Consider the following 10,218-nt stretch of genomic DNA (forward strand, 5'->3'; position numbering starts at 1 on the left):
TTCCCCTATTGAGGCTCTCCACTGAGTTAAAAATTTTGATTATTATATTTTTAAGTTCTAGAATTTCCATTTGGGTTTTCTACATATCTTTTATTTCTTTTGTAATATATATATATATTAAAAAATGTTTGCATTTGTTTCAAGAGCATGTATGATAATTTTGTTGAAGCAATTTTATAATAGTTGCTTTTATGTCTTAGAGAAGCCTAACCAACTATATGATCTTGGCATTGGTATCTGTTAATTATTGTATTTTTAAGAGCTTTATTGAGATATAATACACCTACCATACAATTCAGCCATTCAAACTGTACAATTCCGTGATTTTTGTATATTCACAGTTGTACAACCCTAACTACAATCTCATTTTAGGAAATTTTTATCATCCCCCAAGGAAATCCTGTACATATTAGGAGCCATTCTGCATTCCCTCTTTTCCCCTATGTGCTAAGCAAATACTAATATAATTTATGTCCCAATAGATAAGCCAATTCTGTACATTCCTTATAAATGGAATCATACAATATGTGGTCTTTTGTGAGTTGTGTCCTTCACTTAACATAATATTTTCAAGACTTATTTATGTTATAGCATATATACTTTATTAATTTTTATTGCCAAGTAATGTTTCATTGTATGAATATACCATATTTTGTTTATTCATTCATTAGTTGATAGACATTAGGGTTTTTTCCACACTTTTTGGCCATTATGAATAAAGATACTATGAATATTTGTGTACAAATTTAACTGTTGTTTTGATTATACCCATCCTAATGGTGTTATCTCATGGTGTTTTATTATATTTTTAATAAATAGACTATTTTTTCAGGCCAGTTATAGGTTTACAGAAAATCTGAATAAAAAAGATAGAGTTCCCATATACCCCTCTCCCCTTACACACAGTTTCTCCTATTAATAACATTTTGCATTAGTGTGGTACACGTGTTATAATTGATGAGGCAGTATCAATATTCATACATTATTAAGTAAAGTATGTTAAGGTTAACTCTTTTTGTTGTACAGTTCTGTAATTTTTCACAAATGTAAGTCATGTATCCATCATTATAGTATCATGCAGAGTAGTTTCACTGACCTAACAATCTTCTGTGCTCCACCTATTCATCCCTCCTTCACTTCCTCTGAACCTCTGGCAAACACTGATCTGTGTACTGTCTCTATAGTTTTGCCTTTTTCAGAATGTTATATAGTTGGAATGATACAGATGTAGCATTTTAAACCTGGATTCTTCTACCTAGCAATATGCATTTAAGGTGACTTTATGTCTTTTCATAGGTTGATAGTTCATTTTTTTAAATTGGTGAATAACATTCTGTTGTATGGATGTATCACAGTTTGTTTATCCATACCTATTGAATGGCATCTTGGTAGCTTTAAAGTTTTAGCAGTTAAGAAATAGAAGAAAAAAAAGAATGAAGCTACTATAAATATTCTCATGCAAGTGTATGTGTAGACATGAATTTTTAACTCATCTGGGTAAATACCAAGGAGCACAATTGTTGAATCACATGGTAAGAGTGTGTTTACTTTTATAAGAAGCTACCAATCTATCTTCCAAAGTGGCTGTAGCATTTTGCATTCCCACCAACAGTGAAAGTGAGTTCCTGTTGCTTTACAGCCATGCCACCGTTTGAAGTTGTCAGTGTTTTGGATGTTTACCTTTTTAATAAGTGTGAAGGGTATATCATGTTTGTTTTAATTTGCAGTTCCCTAATGATATGTGATATTGAACATGTTTTCGTATGCTTATTTGCCATCTGTGTATCTTTGGTTACGTCTGTTCGAGTCTTTGGCCACATTTTCAATTCGGTTGCTTGTTTTCTTACTGTTGAGTTTTAAGAATTCTTTGTATATTCTGAAACAAGCCCTTTGCAAGATTTTCTCCCCAAATATGGGAGAAATCCCAAAATGTGCCTTTTTATTATGTTAAAAACCTTTTTTGGCAGAGAATAAGTTTTTAATTTTAATTAAGTACAAATTATCAAATTTTTTTCATAGATTATGCTTTTAATGCTGTGTCTAAAAAGACATCACCAAACCCAAGGTAACCTAGATTTTGCATCATGTTATCTTCTAGGAGTTTTATAATTTTGTTTTACATTTAGGTTTATGATCCATATTTAGTGACATTTTTGTGAATGATGTAAGATCTATGTCTAGATTCATTTTTTTGCATGTGGATGTCCAAATGTTCTAGTAGCATTTGTTGAAAACACTATGATTTCTCCATTTAATTGTCTTTGTTCCTTCATGAAAGATCAATTGATTATATATGTATGAGGCTATTTCTGGGTTCTCTACTATGTTCCACTGATCCGTTTGTCTATGGTAAGTCTAAAACTAATATAGTGTTTGTCCTTTTGTTTTTTCCCCTACATTTAAGTATCATGTTGCCTATACTGGGGCTTTTGCATTTCTGTGTACTCTTTAAAATTAGTTTGTTGATTCCACAAAATAATATCCTGAGAGTGTGATTAGGATTGTGATAATTGTATAAATCAAGTTGAGAAGAAATGACAATTTAATATTATTGAGTTTTAGATGCATCATCACAAAATCTCTCTATTATTTAGATCTACTTAGGTTTCTCTCATCAAAGTTTGTAATTTCTTCCTATATTTCATATACATATTTTGTTAGATTTGTACCTAAGTATGTCATTTTTGATGCTAATATAAATGAAGTTGTGTTTTTAATTTCAAATTGCAATTGTTCATTGCTAGTAGGTAGGAAATCAATTGACTTTTGTATATTAACCTTGTGTTCTGCATCCTTGCTATAATCACTTATTAATTCAAGGAGTTATTTATTGATTATCTGGGATTTTCTACATAGTCAAACATGTCATCTAAAACCAAAGACAGTATTACTTCTTCCTTCCCAATTTCTGTACCTTGGCTTTCCTTTCCTCATCTTATTGTATTAGCTAGGACTTCCAGTATGATGTTGAAGAGGAGTGGTGATAGGGGATATCATTGCCTTATTATTTTTTTAGTGAAGATAAAATAAACATTTATGTTTTCTTATTCTTTTTTAGTGAGATGTAGTTGATATACAATATTATATTAGTTTCAGGTTTACAATATAGTGATTAAAAATTTTTATAGACTATACTCCATTTAAAGTTGCTATAAAATATTGGCTATATTCCCAGTGCTCTACAATATATCTTTGTAACTTACTTATTTCATACATAATAGTTTGTATCTGTTAATGCCCTACTCTAACACTGCCCTGCCCCCTTCCCTCTCTCCATTGGTAACCCCTAGTTCTCTGTATCTGTGAGTTTGTTTCTGTTGTGTTATATTCATTAGTTTGTTTTATTTTCTATATTACACATATGAGATATGACATAGAGTATTTGTCTTCCTCTGTCTGACTTATTTCACTAAGCATAATACCCTCCAGGTCCATCCATGTTATGGCAAATGGCAAAATTTCAATCTTTTTTTATGGCTGAGTAATATTCCATTGTATGTACATACCACATTTATCCACTAATCTGTTGATGATACGTAGGTTGCTTCCAAATCTTGGCTATTGCAAATAGTGCTGCTATGAACACTGGGGAACATGTATTTTTTGTTTACTTTTTTTAAATTGTATTTTATATTGGAGCATAGTTGATTAACAACGTTGTGTTAGTTTCAGGTGTACAGCAAAGTGGTTCAGTTATATATATACATGTATCTATTATTTTTCAAATTCTTTTCCCATTTTATTTATTAAAGAATATTGAACAGCATTCCCTGTGCTATACAGTACATCCCTGTTGGTTATCTATTTTATTTTAATTTTTTATTTAAAAAATTTTTTATTGGGGTATAGTTGATCCACAATGCTGTGTTAGTTTCAGGTGTAGAGCAAAGTGAATCAGTTATAAATATACATATACCCACTCTTTTTACATTCTTTTCCCATATAGGCCATTACAGAGTATTGAGTAGAGTTCCCTGTGCTCTATGGTAGGTTCTTATTAGTTATCTATTTTATATATAGTAGTGTGTATATGTCAATCCCAATCTCCCAATTTATTCCTCATCCCCTTAACCCCCGGTAACCATAAGTTTGTTTTCTACATCTGTGACTCTACTTCTGTTTCATAACTAAGTTCATTTGTGGCTTTATTTTAGATTCCACATATAAGCGATATTGCATGATATTTGTCTTTCTGTGTCTGACTTACTTCACTCAGTTTGATAATCTTTAGGTCCATCCATGTTGCTGCAAATGGCATTATTTTGTTCTTTCTTATGGCTGAGTAATATTCCATTGTATATATGTACCACATCTTCTTTACCCATTCCTCTGTTGATGGACATTTAGGTTGCTTCCATGTCCTGGCTATTGAAATTGTGCTGCAGTGAGTACTGGGGTGCATGTATCTTTTCTAATTACGGTTTTCTCCAGGTATATGCCTAGAAGTAGGATTGCTGGGTCATATGGTAGTTCTATTTTTAGTTTTTTGAGGAAACTCCATACTGTTCTCCATAGTGGCTGTACCAATTTACATTTCCACCAACAGTGTAGGAGGGTTCCCTTTTCTCCACACCCTCTTCAGCATTCTTTGTTTGTAGATTTTTTGATAATGGCCATTCTGACCAGTGTGAGGTGATACCTCATTGTAGTTTTTATTTGCATTTCTCTAATAATTAGTGATGTTAAGCATCTTTTCATGTGCCTTTTGGCCATCTGTATGTCTTCTTTGGAGAAATGTCTATTTAGATCTTCCCACCATTTTTTGATTGGGTCGTTTGTTTTTTTTTTTTTTTGATATTGAGCTGCATTGAGCTATTCGTATAGTTTGGAGATTAATCCCTTGTCAATTGCTTTGTTTACAAATATTTTCTCCCATTCTGAGGGTTTTCTTTTTGTGTGGTTTATGGTTTCCTTTGCAGTGCAAAAGCTTTTAAGTTTGCTTAGATCCTATTTGTTTATTTTTGTTTTTATTTTCATTACTCTAGGAGGTGGGTCAAAAAGATCTTCCTGCGATTTATGTCAAAGAGTATTCTGCCTATGTTTTCCTCTAAGGGCTTTACAGTGTCTAGCCTTATACTTTAATCCATTTTGAGTTTATTTTTGTGTATGGTGTTAGGGAGTCTTATAATTTCACTGTTTTACATATAGCTGTTCAGTTTTCCCAACACAACTTATTGAAGAGGCTGTCTTTTCTCCACTGTATATTCTTGCCTCCTTTGCCAGAGATTAGGTGACAATAGATACATGGGTTTATCTCTAGACTTTCTATCCTGTTCCACTGATCTACATTTCTGTTTTTGTGCCAGTACCATACTCATACTGTCTTTATTACTGTAGCTTTGTAGCATAGTCTGAAGTCAGGGAGTCTGTTTCCTCTAGCTCCGTTTTTCTTTCTCAAGATTGCTTTGGCTATTCGGGGTCTTTTTTGTTTCCATACAAATTGTGAAATTTTTTGTTCTAGTTCTGTGAAAAACGCCATTGGTAGTTTGATAGGGATTGCACTGAATCAGTAGACTGCTTTGGGTAATATAGACATTTTCACAATATTTATTCTTCCAATCCAAGAACATGGTATATCTCTCCATCTGTTTGTGTCATCTTTTATTTTTTTTTATCAGTATTTATAGTTTTCTGACCCAGGTCTTTTGCCTCCTTAGGTAGGTTTATTCCTAGGTATTTTATTCTTTTTGTTGTGATGGTAAATGGGATTGTTTCCTTGATTTCTCTTTCTGATCTTTCATTGTTAGTGTACAAGAATGCAAGAGACTTTTCTGTATTAATATTGTATCCTGCAACTTTACCAAATTCATTGATGAGCTCTAGTAGTTTTCTGGCAGCATCTTTAGCATTTTCTATGTATAGTGTCATGTCATCTGCAAACAGTGACAGTTTTATTTCTTCTTTTCCAATTTGGATTCCTTTTATTTCTTTTTCTTATCTGATTGCTGTGGCTAGCACTTCCAAAGTTATATTGAATAATAGTGACAAGGGTGGACATTCTTGTCTTGTTCCTGATCTTAGAGGAAATGCTTTCAGTTTTACACCATTGAGAATGATATTTGCTGAGGATTTGTTGTATATGGCCTTTATTATGTTGAGGTAAGTTCCTTTTATGCCCACTTTCTATAGAGTTTTTATCATAAATGGGTGTTAAATTTTGGCAAAAGCTTTTTCTGAATATACTGAGTTGATCATATGGTTTTTATTCTTCAATTTGTTAATATGGTGTATCACACTGATTGATTTGCGTATATTGAAGAATCCTTGCATCCCTGGGATTAATCCCACTTCATCATTTTATATGATCCTTTTAATGTGTTGGATTCTGTTTGCTAGTATTTTGTTGAGGGTTTTTTGCATCTATGTTCCTCAGTGATATTGGCCTGTAATTTTTTGTGTGTGTGTGTGGTATCTTTGTCTGTCTTTGGTGTCAGGGAGATTGTGACCTCGTAGAATGAGCTTGGGAGTGTTCCTTCCTCTGTAATTTTTTGGAAGAGTTTGAGAAGGATAGCTGTTAGCTCTTCTGTAAATGTTTGATAGAATTTCCTATGAAGCCATCTGGTCCTGGACTTTTGTTTGTTGGAAGATTTTGAATCACAGTTTCAATTTCATTACTTGTGTTTGGTCTGTTTGTATTTTCTATTTCATCCTGGTTCAGTCATGGAAGGTTGTATCATTCTAAGAATTTGTCCATTTCCTCCAGGTTTTCCAATTTATTGGCATATAGTTGCTTGTAGTAGTCCCTTATGATCCTTTGTATTTCTGCAGTGTCATTTGTAGCTTCTCCTTTTTCATTTCTAATTTTACTGATTTGAGTCCTCTCCCTTTTTTTCTTGATGAGTCTGGCTAATGGTTTATCAATTTTGTTTATGTTCTCAGAGAACCAGCTTTTAGTTTCATTGACCTTTGCTATTGTTTTCTTTGTCTCTATTTCATTTATTTCTGCTCTGATCTTTATGATTTCTTTCCTTCTACTAACTTTGCATTTTGTTTGTTCTTCTTTCTCTAATTGCTCTAGGTGTAAGGTTAGGTTGTTTATTTGAGATTTTTCTTGTTTCTTGAGGTAAGATTGTATTGCTATAAACGTCCCTCTTAGAACTGCTTTTCCTGCATCCCACAGGTTTTGGATTGTCGTGTTTTCATTGTCATTTTTCTCTTGGTATTTTTTGATTTTCTCTTTGATTTTTTCAGTGATCCATTGGTTATTTAGTAACATATATTTTAACCTCCATGTGTTTGCATTTTTTACAGATTTTTTCCTGTAATTGATTTCTAATCAAATACCGTTGTGGTCAGAAAACATGCTTGATATGATTTCAATTTTCTTAAGTTTACTGAGGCTTGATTTGTGTTCCAGGATGTGATCCATCCTGGAGAATATTCCATGTACACTTGATAAGAAAGTGTATTCTGCTGCTTTAGGATGGAAAGTTGTATAAATGTTAATTAAGTCTATGTGGTCTGATATGTCATTTAAGGCTTCTGTTTCCTTATTAATTTTTTCTCTGGATGACCTGTCCATTGGTATAAGAGGGGTGTTAAAGTCCCCCAATATTTTCTTGTTACTGTTGATTTTGCCTTTTATGGGTGTTAGCCTTTGCCTTATATATTGATGTGCTCCTTTATTTACAATTGTTATGTCTTTTTCTTGGATTGATCCCTTGATCATTATGCAGTGTCCTTCCTTGTCTCTTGTAACAGTCTTTATTTTAAAGTCTATTTTGTGTGATATGAGTATTGCTACTCCAGCTTTCTTTTGATTTCCATTAGCATGGAGTATCTTTTTCCATCTTCTCACGTTTAGTCTGTGTGTGTCCCTAGGTCTGAAGTGGTTCTCCTGAAGACAGCATATATATGGGTATTGTTTCTGTATCCATTCAGCCAGTCTATGTCTTTTGGTTGGAGCATTTATTCCATTTATATTTAAGGTAATTATTGATATGTATATTCCTCTTACCATTTTCTTGATTGTTTTGGGTTTGTTCTTGTAGGTCTTTTTTCTGTCCTTCCTCTTTTGTTCTCTTCTCTTTTGTTTCCTGCCTAGAGAAAGTCCTTTAGCAATTGTTGTAAAGCTGGTTTGGTGGTGCTGAATTCTCTTAGTTTTGCTTGCCTGTGAAGCTTTTGATTTCTCCTTTGAATCTGAATGAAAGCTTTGCTTGGTAGAGTAATCTTGGTTGTAATTTTTTTCCCTTTCATCAATTAAAATATACCCTGCCACTCCCTTCTAGCCTGTAGAGTTTCTGCTGAAAAATCAGCTTTATGCGGATTCCCTTGTGTGTTGTTTGTTGCTTTTCCCATGCTGCTTTTAATATTTTTTCTTTGTATCGCACTTTTGTTAGTTTGATTGATATGTGTCTTGGTGTGTTCCTCCTTGGTTTCATCCTGTATGGGACTCTCTGTGTTTCCTGGAGTTGGATGACTATTTCCTTTCCCATATTATGGAAGTTTTCCGGTATAATCTCTTCCAATATTTTCTCAGGCCCTTTCTCTCTTCTTCTTGGACCCTGATAATTCGAATTTTGGTGTGTTTAATGTTGTCCCAGATATCTCTGAGACTATCCTCATTTCTTTTCATTCTTCTTTCTTTATTTTGTTCTGCAGCAGAGATTTCCACCATTTTGTCTTCCAAGTCACTTATGCATTCTTCTGTTTCAGTTATTCTCATATTGCTTCCTTCTAGTGTATTTTTCATTTCAGTTATTGTATTGTTCATCTCTGTTTGTTCTTTAGTTATTCTAGGTCTTTGTTACACTTTTCTTGTATCTTCCTGATCCCTATCTCCATTCTTTTTCTGAGGTCTTGGATCATGTTTACTATCATTACTCTGAATTCTTTTTCAGGTAGATTGTCTATCTCCTCTTCTTTTAGTTGTTCTTGTAGGTTTTTATCTTGCATCTTCGTCTTCAAAATATTTATTTGTCATCTCATTTTGTCAGATTTACTGTGTTTGAGGTCTCCTTTCCACAGGCTACAGGATCGTATTTCCTCTTTCTTCTGGTGTCTGCCCCCTGGTGGGTGAGGTTGGTCCAGAGGCTTGTGCCATTACCCCTTGAAAGGGGGTTTGATTGGTGTTGTAGAGACAAGAGTCTGCCTTAGGTATTGAGTTGAGCCTCCCCTTTGCTCTGCAGTTGTCACTGCCCTGTCAGGGGTGGGGTCTGCTCCCTGTTTGTTGGAGTACAGGCCCCCAGATCTGTTTCTTAGCTGAGATTCTGATATGCAGTGTGGGGTAGGCAGGATTGGAACACTCCCAGTGGGAGAGAAGTCACTGAGTATCCCTCCTCTGGAGCTGTTCACCTGTGAATGTACTCTGTTGTGTCCCCTTTTGCCTGTTGTGTGGGCTCACAAAGTACACTGCTGTTTGCATTGCTCTCAGTCCTGCCTTAACTGTGGGTATGCTGGCAATTAGACCTGGTGACTTTCAGGCATTGTTTTCACAAGGCCACTAGCACAGATCCACTGAGGTCAGGTCCCAGGACTGCAGTAGTTGTGCACCTGGACGCAGTGTCAGAGCTATGGAGGAAGCCCAGGTACTGGTCTGGTGCAACCCCTGTGGGTCTGTGCCCACAAAGCCCACAGCTGCTAAGCCAGACCCGTCTGAGCTGCCGAAGCACTTGTTGTCCTTTTGGATGTTTTGCAGGCACCAAATTTAGGAAGCCGTCAACAGAGGTGTGACTCCGCAGTTTGTGCAGCTGTGAGCAAAGATTTCAGCTCTTCTTTCTTAGTCACACAGCTCATGGGTCTCAGCTGTGGTTTCAGCACCTCTTCTGGGCATATTTCCTAGTGGGGGGTAGCTATCTGTGCCCTCCCAAGACAGCGCATGCAGGTCCCAGCACCCACTGGTGGATTTCCTAGTGGGGATGGTATCCATGCACTTCTGGGACAGCAGTTCAGGTTCTGGGACCCACTGATGGATTTCCTAGTCATGGAAGCTCTCTGCACCCTCCCTGGGCAGCGTGGGCAAGTCCTGGGGCCCGCTGGTGGGATTCCTAGGGGCAGGAGCTTTCCACACCCTTCCTGGTTAGTGGAGGAGGATCCTGTGGCCTGCTGGCAGAATTGCTAGTGGCTGGAGCTGTCTGCACCCTTCTGTGACAGCAGGGATGGGTCCTGTGGCCCGTTGGTGGAATTCCTAGTGGGAGAAGCTCTCTGTGCCCTCCTGGGACATCAGGGCAGGCCCTGGCACCCACTGGCAGATTTCCTAGTAGCAAGAGCTATCTGCAC

General features: G+C 35.7%; 1 protein-coding gene across 4 annotated transcripts in view; it reads left to right on the plus strand.

Moving 5' to 3' along the window:
• The window catches only part of DACH2 (dachshund family transcription factor 2), a 623,157-nt gene that overhangs the window by 312,098 nt on the left and 300,841 nt on the right, over nucleotides 1-10,218 (plus strand). The gene's annotated exons all lie outside the window — the stretch shown is intronic.

This window comes from Balaenoptera borealis, assembly GCF_965194805.1.
Source record: "Balaenoptera borealis genome assembly, chromosome: X".
NCBI lineage: Eukaryota > Metazoa > Chordata > Mammalia > Artiodactyla > Balaenopteridae > Balaenoptera > Balaenoptera borealis.